General features: G+C 38.4%; 1 long non-coding RNA gene across 1 annotated transcript; it reads right to left on the bottom strand.

The window, feature by feature from the left end:
* Positions 1-13,286: 13,286 nt before the first annotated feature.
* On the bottom strand, positions 13,287-15,693 carry LOC131381537 (uncharacterized). The gene is made up of 2 exons (XR_009210353.1): positions 15,527-15,693; positions 13,287-13,418 (listed from the first exon to the last, which is right to left on the bottom strand). It is a non-coding gene; the product is annotated as an uncharacterized LOC131381537 (long non-coding RNA).
* Between the last annotated feature and the right edge of the window lie 1,024 nt (positions 15,694-16,717).

Raw genomic sequence — 16,717 nt, 5'->3', positions numbered from 1 at the left:
AGTTTCTCCATTCTTCCTTCCTCACACATCCAAATATCTCAGCCCCTGGAACAAACTGAGATTTACTACCATTAGATTCATTTCTTTGAGCTAAGTAAGACAGGTTTCTCTGAAAAGATTACCAAAACGCAAGTATTTGAAAAGGCAGCAAACTTCTGGCACACCTATGCACTTCCATAGGGATTAAATTATTAGAATGAATAGAAGATACATGGAACATAAGGAGACCAAGAACTGAGCAAAGTTCATAGGAAGAGATTAAGAAAAGGGACATTGAAGTGGGAAGGTCTGCACCATATCTGCACTAAGGTCTGCACTAAAAGTTTGAAGAGGGCACAGAGCATCAGGTAACACCACCATCTAAAACGAACAATAAAGTACCTAGAAGAGAGGCTGGGAGCTAATAAACCAATTTGGTATGTTGTATTATTTGCTCTGATAGAGAATATAATGCATGTAGGTTTCTGCTGTTGCTTTCCTTGGGTGGAGTTACCCAAGAGGCAGTAGTTGGTTTATATTCACACAGCCAGCATTCCATGTTTCTTTGGAAAAGTAGTTTGTCTTGAAAGAGAATCTTTATTTTCATGTCCAAGTATATTCTAATGGCTTTTTGGGATCAAAGGGAGAAATCATTCAAGTCCTTAGTTAAGGAGAGAAAACCAGGTGCATGTTATGGTATATTCTAAGGAATCCTCTGGGGACATCTTCTGATTCTGCTTTCCTATGAATGCGCTTTCCACAAGACCAGAAACTCATGCCAAACTTAATGCATTTTTATGATCAGAATTGAAAGAAGAGTGCCAAATGTCCCTCATTCTTTTATACTGGGTCATGACTGTAATCTCATGGCCCTGCTCCGATGTCAACCTATTGACTGGAGGGACAGGTAGATGATACAAGAGTTCGTTCTTATTCCATCTCCAATTTTTTCACCACAAAGTGAAGAGGGGTGTCTCCATCATAAAACAAGGCATGCACCTTTCATTTTGCATTTGACTGGTAGTGTGTGCAGTCAGATGGACAAGGTCAACCTCCCCACACTTTAATCTCTTTGTCAAGTTATTTCCAGAGCTTTGGATTCTGTGGTGTGGATGCATACAGGCAAACACACACACACGCGTGTGCACGAGCATGCACACACACACACCAACAATCACAAGCATATTCAGACACTAGGTATGCTGTTTGTCAGATGCAAGTCTCCAGAGACTTAAAGCAAATAGCATCTCCAAAGCCTCGCTTATTCTGAACAGTTCACTAAGAAGAAATTTACCTAAATAAATTTGTTATTGATGCCAGACATTACACATCAGATTTTACTTTTCTGAGAACAAGAGATTATGTAAGTCTACAAAATTGACTAATATTTTCTTATTTCATGTACACTGACACAGATGTATTGTATTTCTTTGGTATAAATTGCTACAGCACCAGTGTTCTTAACTTTTCACTGTCTCAAAACCACTTTAGATCCATGGATACCTTTTCTGAAAAATATACACATACCCAAACAATGTTTTATATTATATCAGGGACTTTATTGACTCCAATAATCTCTATTCTACTAGTAATCATGTATTTTCCAAAGACTGTAATATCACTCTAGCTCAAATTCTGTTAATAATGACTTTACAGTTCAGTTTGAGTTACTTCTTTTATCTGAGATTTTACTATTCTGGATATGGTTTGAAATAATTCAGAAATGACCATTTTCTTGATACAAAAATGCTTAGCATGTAATTGTGAACAGATGAATAGAACAATGAATGAAAGAATAAATAACAGATGTTAATCTGTTTTATCATTTGTTACTAGATCACTGTCTGAATACAAATTTAACTATGAGGAAAATAACCACTTTTTCCAAGTGTGTTTTTGTGTTCTGAGTCAATGAGTTTCTTAGAGTGCTCAGGAAACTGCTAGAATCTTTTCCTGAAAGGTTCTGATCCATTTCATTGGAAACATTTCAGATGCCTGGGCTATAGTCCAAGGACCTTCTATAACATGACTCATGTCCTTTTTCAGGAACACAGCATGAAGAGAGACTACCACATTGCTAAACCCAGGGTCCCGAGCTTTCCATTGCTCAGACGTGCAAGTCTCACCTCATATTAAGAAACAGAAGACAAAAATACATGATGTCACATCATGAGCAAAATGTCATTATGCCCTCAAGATTGTTGAAAACAAAAAGGTTACCTAACCAAGATGTCTGGGTCTTCTTCCCTATTAACTGGACCAAGATTTACAGAGCACCTCTTCAGCTTTAGGTCCTAAACTAGAGTCTCTATGGCACATGCACTTCTCAGATCCAAGCAGAATTCCCTGGTGAGCTCAATCTGGTTGACATTAGATGGAAATTACAGCCAAGTAAATTCTCCATATTGTAACCCTATTATCTCTCTCTCCCTTCATCTATCTCTCCTGTGCTGTGCATGGTTGGGCCTTATGGATAGTTATCATTTGGATGCAAAACAATTATCCTAAAACAGTTAGCCAGAGTGGTCTGGACACACAGATTTATCTTCCCTCTTCTTCAGTGAAGAACATCTATCTTCCATGACCTCTTGATTACTGAAGCCTTCAGAATATATTCTTTGGTCTGTGACACTGTGCACAGTGCCGGGCTAAGCATTAAATATCACCCTCTATGATTAATTGGAAGTTAATTAAATCTATCACTGAAACAATGGGAAGGCAATGAGCTATGTAATCATTGCAGTGGTAAATGAAATGATGTACAGGTCTCTCCATCTAGCTTATTGACAATGATGGAGGGGTGGCCAGCCTCGGATGCCTGGTGAGGCTTGCTGCCTGACCTCACAGGCCAGCTCTAACTTTTCACAGAGCCCAGGGACAAGGCAACTAGAAGTGTATTCTGACCATTTCTGTTGACTGAGGGAGCCTCTCTTCCGGAGGCCTCTGAAGTGTGCTTTTCAAGGTTTTTCTGTCTTGAATAATCAGTAGGTTAAGGTATGGGAATGGCTGAATGAACCATGAAAATGCTGGTTGTTACCATTTCTAAGCAGCTCCAGTGAAGGCCTAGCTTCGAATGTCAGGAGCCCTCTAAACTCAATGAATAGAATGCATGTCTATTGAATACTTAATATTTTTGCCTTTATTTAAAACTTCAATATTTTCGAAGTTTTTACTTAGACCTAATGACATTTGGCCCTCATAAACCCTCATTCAATGGGAGAACTGAGAGAGGGGCTAAGTAGCCTACCTGAATTTACATAGATTATTAGTGACAGAGGTAAGTAAAGCTAATTAGAAACTAAAATGGCTAAGCAGACATAGCTAAATCCTTGGTTCCTGTTTCCAAACGTTATTTAATTTGGAGATATGAGGACATAGCAACCCATGAGGTTTGGAATGGTAATCCTAAATTGCCAGATTGCCAAGAATCGCCAGGATCCAGATTGGTGTACCCCAACATTAGGTGTAAATATTAATTTGGATCACAGGGTAGCTATTTAGATATTAATTCGTTTTAGTCTTCTAGGGCTACAGCAACAATATTTCACAGATTGGCTGGCTTAAACAACAGAAATTTATTTTCTCACAGTTCTGGAGGCTGAAAGTCCAAGATCAGGGTGCCAGCATGGTTGGGTTTTGGTGAGGGCCCTCTTCCTGGCTTGCAGACAGCCACCTTCTCACTGTGTCCTCACATGGTTCAGCGTTCTCTTTTCATAAATCCACAGTCTATCAGTCTAGGGTCCCATCCTTATGACCTCATTTAAACTTAGTTACTTCCTAAAGACTCTTATCTCCAGATATAGTCATATTGCAGGTCAGGGCTTCAACATATGAATTTGGTGGAAGTGGGGGATATAATTCAGTGCACAGAATAATTCAAAAGCAGATCTTTAGAAATTGTCACTCCATAAGAGTTAGAAATTAGGGTAAAATTTTTATTTATATATATATATTTTATTATACTTTAAGTTCTAGGGTACATGTGCACACCATGCAGGTTTGTTACATGTGTATACATGTGCCATGTTTGTGTGCTGCGCCCAGTAACTCATCATTTACATTAGGTATGTCTCCTAATGCTATCCCTCCCCCCTTCCCCCACCCCACAACAGGCCCCAGTGTGTGATGTTCGCTTTCCTGTGTCCAAGTGTTCTCATTGTTCAATTCCCACCTATGAGTGAGAACATGCGGTGTTTGGTTTTTTGTCCTTGTGATAGTTTGCTGAGAATGATGGTTCCAGCTTCATCCCTGTCCCTACAAACGACATGAACTCATCATTTTTTATGGCTGCATAGTATTCCATGGTGTATATGTGCCACATTTTCTTAATCCAGTCTATCATTGTTGGACATTTGGGTTGGTTCCAAGTCTCTGCTATTGTGAGTAGTGCCACAATAAATATACATGTGCATGTGTCTTTATAACAGCATGATTTATAATCCTTTAGGTATATACCCAGTAATGGGATGGCTGGGTCAAATGATATTTCTAGTTCTAGATCCCTGAAGAATCGCCACACTGTCTTCCACAATGGTTGAACTAGTTTACAGTCCCATCAACAGTGTACAAGTGTTCCTATTTCTCCACATCCTCTCCAGAACCTGTTGTTTCCTGACAAACGTGACAAAAACAAGAAATCAGAAAGGATTTCCTATTTAACAAACGGTGCTGGGAAAACTCGCCAGACACATGTAGAAAGCTGAAACTGGATCCCTTCCTTAGACCTTATACAAAAATTAATTCAAGATGGTTTAAAGACTTAAATGTTATACCTAAAACCATAAAAACCCTAGAAGAAAACCTAGGCAATACCATTCAGGACATAGGCATAGGCAAGGACTTCATGTCTAAAACACCAAAAGCAATGGCAACAAAAGCCAAAATTGACAAATGGGATCTAATTAAATTAAAGAGCTTCTGCACAGCAAAAGAAACTACCATCAGAGTGAACAGGCAACCTACAGAATGGGAGAAAAATTTTGCTGTCTAATCATCTGACAAAGGGCTAATATCTAGAATCTACAATGAACTCAAACAAATTTACAAGAAAAAACAAAAAAACCCATCAAAAAGTGGGCAAAGCATATGAACAGACATTTCTCAAAAGAAGACATTTATGCAGCCAACAGACACACGAAAAAGTGCTCATCATCACTGGCCATCAGAGAAATGCAAATCAAAACCACAATGAGATACCATCTCACACCAGTTAGAATGGTCATCATTAAGAAATTAGGGTAAAATTTTTAAACTCTAGTCATCCAGTATTTTTAGTTTTCTTTTTTTCTAGATGTCATCAGAAGAAGAGCATTTTCAGATCTAAGAATTAAGATCCATCTTCCCCCCATTTATCTTCTATCTCCTCCCCTTTCTGAGGGGATAAGCCCCAAGTTCTGATGGTATGTCTCCTCTGTTTGAAGATGCTTGGCCCTGATGAGAAGCCTTTTCTTACCTTCTCAGATATTCACTGGACAAATGCGTGTACTGAGTGTTGGGGAGAGAAGGTAGCTATCAATGTGTCATGGCTGCTCATGGTCCCAAGGGACCTTTAAAAAGTCTAATGCACTCTTTGGGGATCAGTTGTAAACAAATTAATTAAATAAACATTCCTTGTCACAATCTTGAAGTTTAATACTGTTTAGAGACAAGATATTCAGGTGAACTTCTTATCTCTGGTGACCAGAGGAGATATTCATTCCTCAAAGGCATTTTTCTTTCTCTTCCTCTCCCTCCTGCTGACACACGATCAGGCCCACCCGCCCAACATCATGAACTAAATATCAAGGGCTTCAGGAAATATCACAGTGGATCTGACTTCAAAATTTGGTCCTGCTCCAGTTCCTCTCGGGAGACTTCTGGCTCATATATAGTGCAGTGACTATGAAGTATACGAACACCCAACTCAGAGGCTGTTCAAAAAGCAATTCAGGAGAAGCAATGGATGAACACACTCTGCCTCAGGGCCTTTGCACTTGTTCGCTGTGCACAGAGCACTCTTCCCTTAAATACCTGTATATCTGGTGTTCCTACCTCCTCAGGTCTTCGAGTTAGGTTTTCTCTGATGTAGAGAAAGCCTTCTATCAGCCTGTCACTTTCTAACATCTTTCTCTATTTTTTCTTCAGAATACTTAATAGTCAGTACTTAACACACTCATTTATTTTTCATTCTCCTTGTCTAGAATGTCAATTCCATGAAGTCAGGGGTGTTGTCTGTTCTCATCTGTATTCCTAAACTTTTCACACTACATAGCACATAATAGGTGCTTTGATGAATGAATGAATGAATGAATGAATGAGCAGATTTAATGGAGCAGCACCAAGGCTAAGCCAGCCATGGAAGCAAAGAACATGACAGAAGTATCTGAGTTTGTCTAGCAAGGTGTATACTTCAGAATACTAAACCTCCCTGGACCACAGTTTATTTATCTATAGAAGATGCAGTTTGAAATACCTGTTTGCTTCCAGCTTTAACATTGTATGAGATATGCTTTGAATACTTCAAATTTAAAGATGATTATACAACATGCTGCCAATTTCAGGAGTCCTGATCCTGAGTCAGCCAGAAGGGGCAAAGAAGGGATAGATGGAAAACTATATTATGACTTTATTTTGAGTTCCAGAGTTCTTAAATTTGAAGGACTAACTTCAAGCTACCCCAATTCCCTCAATACAATGGTAACTAAAATTTGATGTTGCTATGTTTCTTCTGAGCCTAATCCTGGGTTTTCCCCCATCCACTGTCTTAGTCTTTTATAAAAACAACAACAACAAAAATTATTACATCATAAATTAAGCAAATAAGTTCAATCTAAAATTCTATTTGCAAAAAATGAACAGGACCAAGAGAGAAAATAAATCTGAATAAAGAACTTCCCTGCAAATACTTTACATGGTAAAAAGGGCATTAAAGAGATAAATATGGGTGGCAGATTTTTAGCTCAAAGAATACCTGGGGCTAATATAAAAGCATAATTATGCTGCTGATGTCACTTCTGGTCATAATGACTTGAAGTATAGCCAAGAGAATGTTATTAAAATGATTGGAAAAGTTTTTATTTACTTATTTAAGCTTATTGACTTAAAGATCCTGGGCAAATGTACAAAATACTCATTTGAATTGCAAATTGAATCCATCAGCTAAAGTTACATATTTTTTAAGTCAAATTTGAACTCCCAAGCCATTAATTCATAGTCTTCTGTAGAGTATATGAATTAGCCTATCACAAAGATAATAATATAACATTATTGAACAACATAAAATAACTTCCTTTTATTTTCCCATAATGTCTGAGTTCCAGGTTTCCTGGCTCTCTCGTAATGCCTGATGGTGCCAGAGGGCAAATACGTGTGAATTGCAGTTGCAATATGAAAAGTGACTCTGGAAAAGGCGTGTTGGGACTTTCAAGCTGATTCCTGTCAATAGCCTCTATATCAAACTGCCTCAGAGTTTAGATCAAGCAATGCTTTTCGTAGATGCCGGCATTCTCAGGTCAACACAAGATCTAAACACTGAGATGCATGTACTCTGTCTCTTAAATCAGCCCCAATAACAATAATCTTCCAAGGCAGGGTGGTGGTGAGGGGGGAACTGATCTGATTTTGCTTCGTCATAAGTGTGTAGGATCCTGACTGCCTTTTACAGAAGAGAAGTGAAATACATGAGGATTGATTCTATGACCATCCTAGCTATATAGAAAGTTACCACTTCCAGTCTTTCCAACCTTTTGGTTCTATGATGAAAGTCAAATGGGTTTGAGCTGACAAACACTGGTGGAGAAGTTATGTAAGAAAGCATGACTACTTCAAAGATAACTAGAAGGAAAATAAAGATGTTTGCCTATTTCCAAGAGAAATCTTGCAGCCCTGAAGGGGTGAAGCTGACTTTGGTAGTCTCTATACTCAGTTCAGTTGAAACAAAATTGTCAAGCTATTTGACATTGTGCAGCCTCTGAATTAAATAAAGGGGGGAGGATTATGGTTCTCATGTTCAGTAGCATAAGTAAGCATGGTATATTCAGAGGAGAAATCCCAAACAGTTTGAATTGTCAGTTTTACAATGTATTTGTTTTGTGATCTCTATCCTTTGTCTAGGATTGAGTCCTTTACGCCAGAATAACCAATTGAGAAGCAGAAATTTGAGTTAATCAACATTTTTTTCTGTTTGATGCCAAACAATTAATATGACTGGATATTTGACTGAATTGACAGAGGCATTTAATGTCATATTGACATAGTCATTATCCCCTATTCTGATTTATCTATTAGGAAAATAAAGATAACAAATGATGCCCAAGCTTTTGCTCGGCTACATAACATCTATGAGCTCTACAATCACTTTTAACATTCATCCTTTTCACAGGCATTAATTTTCTCAGAGACTGAAAGGCAACAGAAAGTGGTTAAGAGAAAGGGCCGTGAAGTCAGCCAGACCTGAATTCAGACACTGGCTCTGCCACTAATTAGATATAGTGAGCAAGCTACTTACCCTATTGGAGCCTCAGTTTTCTCATTTCTAATATGGAATGATAATATAGCTGCATCATAGGATTGTGGTGAGAAATAAATAAAATAATGCACAAAAGGCACTTAGTATGGTACTAGGAACATAATGAAGGTTAACTATTTTAATTAAATAAAAGTTATTTAAAAATCACAAAATCGGCTGAGCACCGTGGCTCATGCCTGTAATCCCAGCATTTTGAGAGGCTGAGGCGGGCAGATCACCTGGGGTCAGGAGTTCGAGACAAGCCTGGCCAAACCCAGTCTCTACTAAAAATACAAAAATTAGCTGGGCATAGTGGAGGTTGCCTGTAATCCCAGTTACTCAGGAGGCTGAGACAGGAGAATCACTTGAACCCAGAAGGCAGAGGTTGCAATGAGCCGAGATGCACCACACACTCCAGCCTGGATGACAGAGCAAGACTCTGTCTCAAAAAAAAAAAAAAAAAAAAAAAAAAAAAAATCACAAAATCAAGGCAAAAAATATCATCTTCAAGTATTAGTTAGTAAGTTTACATTTTAATAAAAAATGTTCAAAGAAATTTACACTGAATATATAAGTAGACTCTCATGGAATGTTAATATTTTCATGAAATGAAAGACTAAAGGTCTATAAAATTTGCCTTCTGTGAAAACATCAGAAAGTTTCCCCAGCCTGTCACACTTCAATCTCAGAAAAAAATTTAGATTCTCAACTACGGCAAGTACTGATGCGGTAAATATTCTTATTCCCAGGGAAGCCAAGACCATTAAAATTACTTCATTCAGGACTCTCCTCCCAAGAGCTAACTGAGCAGACTTCTAGGTCCTGCCAATAGAATGATGCCAGGCTGACGTCGCAACACAATAACTCTAGGTTCATGAAGTGGGTAGTCCTAGTTTTGTGCTGTTTTGTTTTCTTAGGTTGTTTTACTTTCCAGTGTGATGAGAAAATGTGGATCAAATATGATCCTGCTGGGAACTGTTAAAACTCTCCACTGTCCAAGTTAGGAAGGCTCCTGGAATATGCTGCCTCCCGCCAAGCCCACCAGCTTTTAACCCATTTGTGTCAGAAGTTACAGGTTGGTGGTGCTCCAAATCAGGCTCAGTGGGCAAGAGGGAGAGCTGGGTCACAGCTGAGAGCACTCATAGGGACTCTCTTCCTGTGGATGTTTTCTGCAATGCTTGGAGTCAGAAAAGAGAATATTTGAGTCAACAAACCCCTGGCTTTATGGGGCATATAGAAAAATTCTAACCCTCTCACTTTGCTTCTTAAACAAAGCAGTCAACTGTGATACAGACTGTCCTTACACTGTGGTGAGTCACAAGGTTAGAGTCGGAAGACCTAGGTTCAAATCCTGGGTCTGGCCACTCTCCGGCTATAAATACTAGGCATATGATTTACCTCTCTCTCTGAGCCTCAGTTTCCTGAGATAACACATATAAGTGTTTAACATAATATATAGTTATAGCAAACGTTAAAGAAATACTTGTTTCTGTTACCATTACTATTACTACTATTCCATCTAAGAAGAAAAAAATAATTTTTTCTGGCCTATTCACAAAGATAGTGCCAAGCAAGCTTTTATGTGGCTTATTTTTTTTTTCAGGTTGGTCTTAATTAAAAAGGTTCTCATCATGGAGATAGTACTCAGAGACTGGCATAAGGAAGAACCACAGAGATTTACTCTCAAATACATCTTTATAGCTTCATCACCATAATACCTAGGCATTCATGTGGACAACATCATTTCATCATAAATGAGAAGGTCGTCCTATTGAACTGTAATCCATTCATTGATTTATGGTCCCAAGTTCCTCCAAGGATTTTCACAAATGCCTGTGACGATTCCTAGTGCTGGACTTTGCATTTGGATCTGTGATTTAGATGACAGATGTGTGAAATCATATGTAGCCAGACAAATCCCTGGTGATAACATATTTGAGGGGGCTCAAGCAGTGATGGATTAAGGCCCAATCAACCAGATCAGCTAATCTGAGCCCTCTTCAGTGACATTGGCCCTGATGGTTTAAAGGGGCAGCCCAAACAAATTACTTTCCAGAAATAATACTTTCTGTTCTGCATCTCACCCTATCATAACTTCCTTTTCCACAATAAACCAAGACACCATTAAAGAAGCCCTGTCTAATTCTAGAGAATATATTGTTATGTCTGGGATTAACATTTGCCACAGTTGACTGGTTAACATTACTTTTAAAATCTCATATTCCAAGTAGTAGTTGGATTATTAATATGGTCGACTTGACTGGCAGTAACCATTTGGAAAGTCTGACAATGTAGAATTTACAAGGCCAAAGACTTGATAACAGCTTCTTAGATGCTAAAGAATTCACTTCAAAGAAACTCAGCAGCTCACAGTCAGAAGATACCAAAAATCAAGGCTTCTTCCAGGAAGAAAGTATAGTAACACAAGAATTAGACTCTGAAGCTTTACCTAAGGGTAAACCTTTTGATGCCATGTATAGCATTACTTTCAAAATAGATTATCTCACATACGTTTTTATGGAAACAGGAAGGAAGCAAGAAAAATCATACTTTAGCATAGGTGTAAAGGAATATAACACAAGCCAAAGAGCTATAATAAAAGACAAAGCAAAGAATGTTCTGAACTTCTCTACAAAGATCTCTCTAATGCTTTGCAATTCCTGCACCACCTCAGTGGTGCTCCCACTTAATTTCATCAAAGGAAGGCTTGAATGCTTTACTATTCTGTCCTTTTTCTGAGCCTGTCTTTATTTTATTTTATTTTATTTTACTTTCATACAATATTGTTAATAATTTTTTCCTTTTTATAATTGAAACTTTTATTTTAGATTAGAGGGTATATGTGCATGTTTGTTACATGGGTATATTGCGTGACATTGAGGTTTGGGGTACAAATGATTCTATCACCCAGATAGTGAGCATACTTAATAGGTAGTTTCAGCCTTTGTCCTCCTCCCTCTCTCATCACTCTAGTAGTCCCTAATGTCTATCAATCCCATCTTTATGTCCAAGTGTGCCCAATGCTTAGTTTCCACTTATAAATAAGAACATGTGGTATTTGGTTTTCCATTCCCGTATTAATTCACTTAGGATAATGGCCTCCAGCTGCATCCATGTTGCTGCAAAGGACATAATTTTGTTCTTTTTATGGCTGCATAGTATTCCATGGTGTATATGTACTACATTTCTTCTTTATCCAATCCACTGCTGATGGGCAATTAGGTTGATTCCATGTCTTTGCTATTGTGAGTACTGTTGAAATGAACCAATGAGTACATATATATTTTTGGCAGAATGATTTATATTCCTTTGGGTATATACCCATTAATGAGATTGCTGTGTTGAATGGTAGTTCTGCTTTAAGTTTTTTGATAAATCTGCAAACTGCTTTCCACAGTGGTTGAACTAATTTGCATTCCCACCAACAGTGTATAAGTGTTCCCTCTTCTCCACAGACTTTTTAATAATAGCCATTCTGACTGGTGTGAGATGATATCTCACTGTGGTTTTGATTCGCATTTATCTGATAATTAGTGATGCTGAGCATTTTTTCATATGTTTCTTGACCTCTTGTATGTCTTCTTTTGAGAAGTGTCTGTTCATGTCTTTTGCCCACTTTTCAATGAAGTTATTTGGTTTTTGTTTGTTGAATTGTTTAAGTTCCTTATAGATGCTGGATATTAGACCTTTGTTGGATGCATAGTTTATTAATATTTTCTTCCTTCCTATAGGTTGCCTGTTTACTCTGTTGATAGCTTCTTTTACTGTACAGAAGCTCTTTAGTTTAAGTAGGTCCCACTTGTCAATTTTTATTTTTATTGCAATTGCTTTTGAGGACTTAGTCATAAATTCTTTCCTAGGCCAATGTCCAGAATGGTGTTTCCTAGGTTTTCTTCTAGGATTCTTAGAGTTTGAGGTCTTGCATTTAAATCTTTAATCCATCCTGAGTTTAATCTGTTTGCACACCCAATACTTTTATAACCTTTGAATAATTTCATAATAAAATTTACCTACCTATGTTTTATATGGAAAAAATGTGTCTGTGTGTATGTATGTGTTTTTGTATATGGTGAAAAGTAGGAGTTCAATTTCATTCTTCTGCATATGGTTAGTTAGTTATCCCAGCATCATTTATTGAATAGGGAGTCCTTGCCCCATTTCTTATTTTTGTCAAATATCAGATGACTGTAGGTGTGTGAGAGCCTCTTTTTAAAGTCTTGCTCTCAGCATCAACTTTAAACAAGTTTTTTTTTCTTTTCCATTGTTGAAGTGCTATCAAAAATAGCTTCTGGCACTTACCAATGTATGCCATAGGTGGGCCTCTAAGCATGCTTTGGATAATTGAGAACTTATTTGTAATAAGGATCTGCTCACCAATCTAACCCCCCTTTAAAGACAGTCGTGCCTTATAGTGAATTATTTTCCCTGCTGAAAAGCATTAAAACAAGCTTTTAGCAGGATGTTTCCAACAGCAGAACCTAACTTCAATAGCTGCATTGTACCCCTCTTTCCTCATCCCATTCCTGGTAACAAAAATAAAAAACAGTCAATAGTGTAGCTATGAAACTGAATGCTGGCCCACATACCTAAAAGCAGTCAGAATAAATTATACAGAAATCAGGCAGTAACAAGGAGAACATAATGCACCCTCACTCCCCTTTGTCCTTTTGCAGGAATCTCTGCGGGCTTCTTCAAGTTTGTAGAAAAGCAATAGATATCTGTATTCTAATGATAAGACAATACTAAAAATAAAAAAGCATTGACTGGAAGCAAGAGTAGAAATATGAAGGAAAAAAAGTAAAAATTTACAAATCAAGTAGCATTGTTTCAGATTAACTTTTTTAATAGCATGACCTAATCCAGGGGTCTGTAAACTACAGCCCGAAGACCAAATCCAGGTCTGCCACCTCTTCAGCGACCATTGGTTTACTTATTGTCTACAGCTGCTTTTGTCCTACAATTGCAGAATTGAGAAGTTATGACAGATAGAATATGGCACACAAAGCCTGAAGTACTTACTATCTGGCCCTTTATAGAAAGAGTCTGTCAACCTGTTATCTAATCTTCAGAAGAGAACTCAGAGTATTTAGAAATTAACTTACACTTGCACACCCAATACTTTTATAGCCTTTGAATAATTTCATAATAAAACTCACCTACCTATGTTTCATATGGAAAAAATGTGTCTCTGTGTGTGTATATGTGTGTGTGTTGTGTATATGAACACAAATTTGAGGGATGCCTTAAAATAAAATGTAAAAGACACTTGCTATGAGACTTTCCTGAATAATTGGAAATTTGGCATATGCAGAGTCAGCTGCAGTATAATTGAAAGATTCAACTCAAAACCAAGAGATTAAAAAAAAATAGAGATGAGACCCAGTTAGACCCCCACGGACAAGTCATTTAGCCCCCATTTCCTCACCTCTAGGATGGGAACCCTGATGCCTCCCGTTCAAGCTTGTGTAAATCAAATGAAATTATCTATGTGCAAATACTTTGTTAACCCATAAATTACACAAATATATGTTGTGGTTATTAGGCAGCACCTTGAATGCTTTCCATAAAAATGGCATTCTGAGCAAGAACATCACAGTCAACTGAGGCATGTGGTTGCCATCCTCCCCACTCCACGTGAACTCTCCATGTTGCATCAAAGCACCATTGCAAAGAAAGCATCATTTAGAATTAAGAACTCTGACACCAAGTGTCAGTACATAAAATGCTCTGGTTCAGGTCTACATCTGGAGTAATTCCAAAATAATCATCATAGAAGTTTGCCGTTTTCTCCTACCTATCATTTGTGGTTGATCTGATGGCATTTCTATACCTGACATTTCCTACCCTAGCTGTTTGCAGCTTCTTTCATACCTGTCTTCCTTCACTCCTCTCTCTCTCTCTCTCTCTGTTTGCAGCTTCGTTCATACCTGTCTTCCTTCACTCCTCTCTCTCTTTCTCTACTGTCGCCTTTCATCCCCACCCCAGGCCCCTTTAATCCTTTCCTCATTTCTAATTCTGAAGGCCCTTTGAGAAAGGGGGAAGGGAGGAAAACAAAAGGTTAATTTTCTCCAGCCTGCCCAGGCCGACTTAATGTAACAGAAGGCAGCAAATTGTATTGATTTAGTGACATGCAACTGTCCAGAAAGAGCTATTTATACATTATTCAGGACAAACACTGTCATAATGGACAAACAGCAGCAGCATCTGGGATGTTAATGTCTACAAATAAGATTATTCTTTGAAAGGATTAGGATGAAGCATTTTGTGTAATTAGATTTCTCCGTTTCAGGAATGAATTGCCTTTTAGCAGTAAAAGCTGTCACTGAGGGAGCCATTAGCTCCTTATAACTGAATTAAATGCATAATTAGTGACATGATCACATTAGGATTTGTTTCATTTTTAACTAATCGGGGTGGGGGGAGGGGCCGAGGGAGAGTTGGGGAGCAGAGGCGGTGCCATTTCCAGGTCACTGCGGACTTCCTCAGCTGGGATAGGCCTCAGCTGGCATGCTGAAGTTGGTAAAAGTCAGGCGTGTGTGAATCAGAGCCCGGGCCTCGCCACAGCGACGGCCAGGCTATTCATCACTGGGTGGTGGGTGACAGTGACTGATGGGCTAGGCCCAGGCATGGCACTTCACCAGTGCAAGAATCATACGAGCCAGGGAGCAGAATGACAGCTGGAGCGCTGTGTCAAGTGGTGGAGAGACCAGAGCTATTAATAATGTATGCCACACGGTCTCAGCCGCGAGAAAACAATGATTTAGACATTGGTGAGAATAAAGATTTTACATTTAGTCCGGGGGTGACTCTTCTTCTTGGCACTTGTAGAATAAATCGCTATGCAATCAGCATGTATGAAAATCAAGCAATGCATATATTAGAGCCTAGCTCATGAGGAAGGGGAGCATGGGTGGGGATTTTTAAATCCTTGCATTGACTATATGTGCTGTTCATCCTATCCTCCTGATATTTCTGCAAATGCCTTGAGGTAGAAGGAAAGAATAAGAAAATAATGAGGAGGGCTTTTGCATTCATTCACACACTTGATCATTCAGCACTTACCTGTTCAAGATCCGCTCCCCTTCTTGAGTGCCAAAAGGTAAATGAAGAGGTATAGAGCATTGTCTTTACCTTCAAGTAGCTTATCAGAACTGAAAGGCAACCAGGACACCAACTGTGTTGTGGCATCCACTGACATTTGCATTACTTTGAGGGGCCTTTAATTTTGTTTCGTGGTCTGAAAGTTAGACAAAGAAACAGGACCTTATGAAACAGGAGCATGTCCCAAAGGAAGCCAGGCAAGGATGCTTCCATTCAAATTACTCCAAGTTAAGCAAGACCTATACCAGCAGAGGCAGCATTAGTGAATGGTAACTTGGGAGGTGACTGGGTAATTGAGCTTTGTGGAAAAGGAGTTGCCTCCTGGCTTGGCCTGAACATTCTGTTACTATGGAAACTAGCAGGTTTTGGAGATTAGGTTCTAGATGGTCTGAAGTTTCCAATAATAGTGATGGGGACTTCTCCACAAAACAGAGGAATGAAGAGCAATTAAAATGTTCCACTCCCTGAAAGATTCACCCCTTCTTCTCCACCACAGGATCCTACAGAATAAAATAATTTAGAGATTCATGTTGATCAGGGCTTACTGGCCCAGGATCATCTTTTGATAGAGTGCAGTTTAAAGTCAGGAAATAAATTAGAATCTAATGATTAGATGAATACCCTTGCAGACTTAAAATCTTAGGACTCTATGATTAAGATGTGTTGTAACAGAAAGAAAGATTGTCATGATTGACAAAGATAGTCAAGAGAAAATGTCACTGGTAGCCATGATGACTTGGGAAGATGTTCTTTGTGCCCTCCTAAGGGATGGCTTGAGTTCTATTAAACTCTTGTTAACCTTTGCTGTACCACAATCAGACCATATCAAATTCTCTTAACTAATGGCTGAGCAAAAATCAACAATAGAAAAGACAGTAGAAATTCTTATTCCTTAAAGCTGCCATTTGTATGGAACTTAAACTTTTAAAATAGACTTTTGTGCATTGCTTGAGAAAATATAACACTTTCATAATGTTATGCCAGGAAAATGTATGTAAAAATTCACATATAACCTTTATATATTGGTGAGCATTAAGATTTCCTATTCTTTGAGGCAAATATTGACCTTGACTTCACCTCGGTCAATATTTACCTCTCAGGTCAATAGATCTTGATGTTCACCTCAACAGAAGTCAATATCTACTTATTATC

Source organism: Hylobates moloch, unplaced genomic scaffold (genome assembly GCF_009828535.3).
Source record: "Hylobates moloch isolate HMO894 unplaced genomic scaffold, HMol_V3 SCAFFOLD_2, whole genome shotgun sequence".
Lineage (NCBI taxonomy): Eukaryota > Metazoa > Chordata > Mammalia > Primates > Hylobatidae > Hylobates > Hylobates moloch.
Note: the sequence above shows the minus strand (reverse complement) of the source record. Positions and strands in the feature narration are given on the sequence as shown.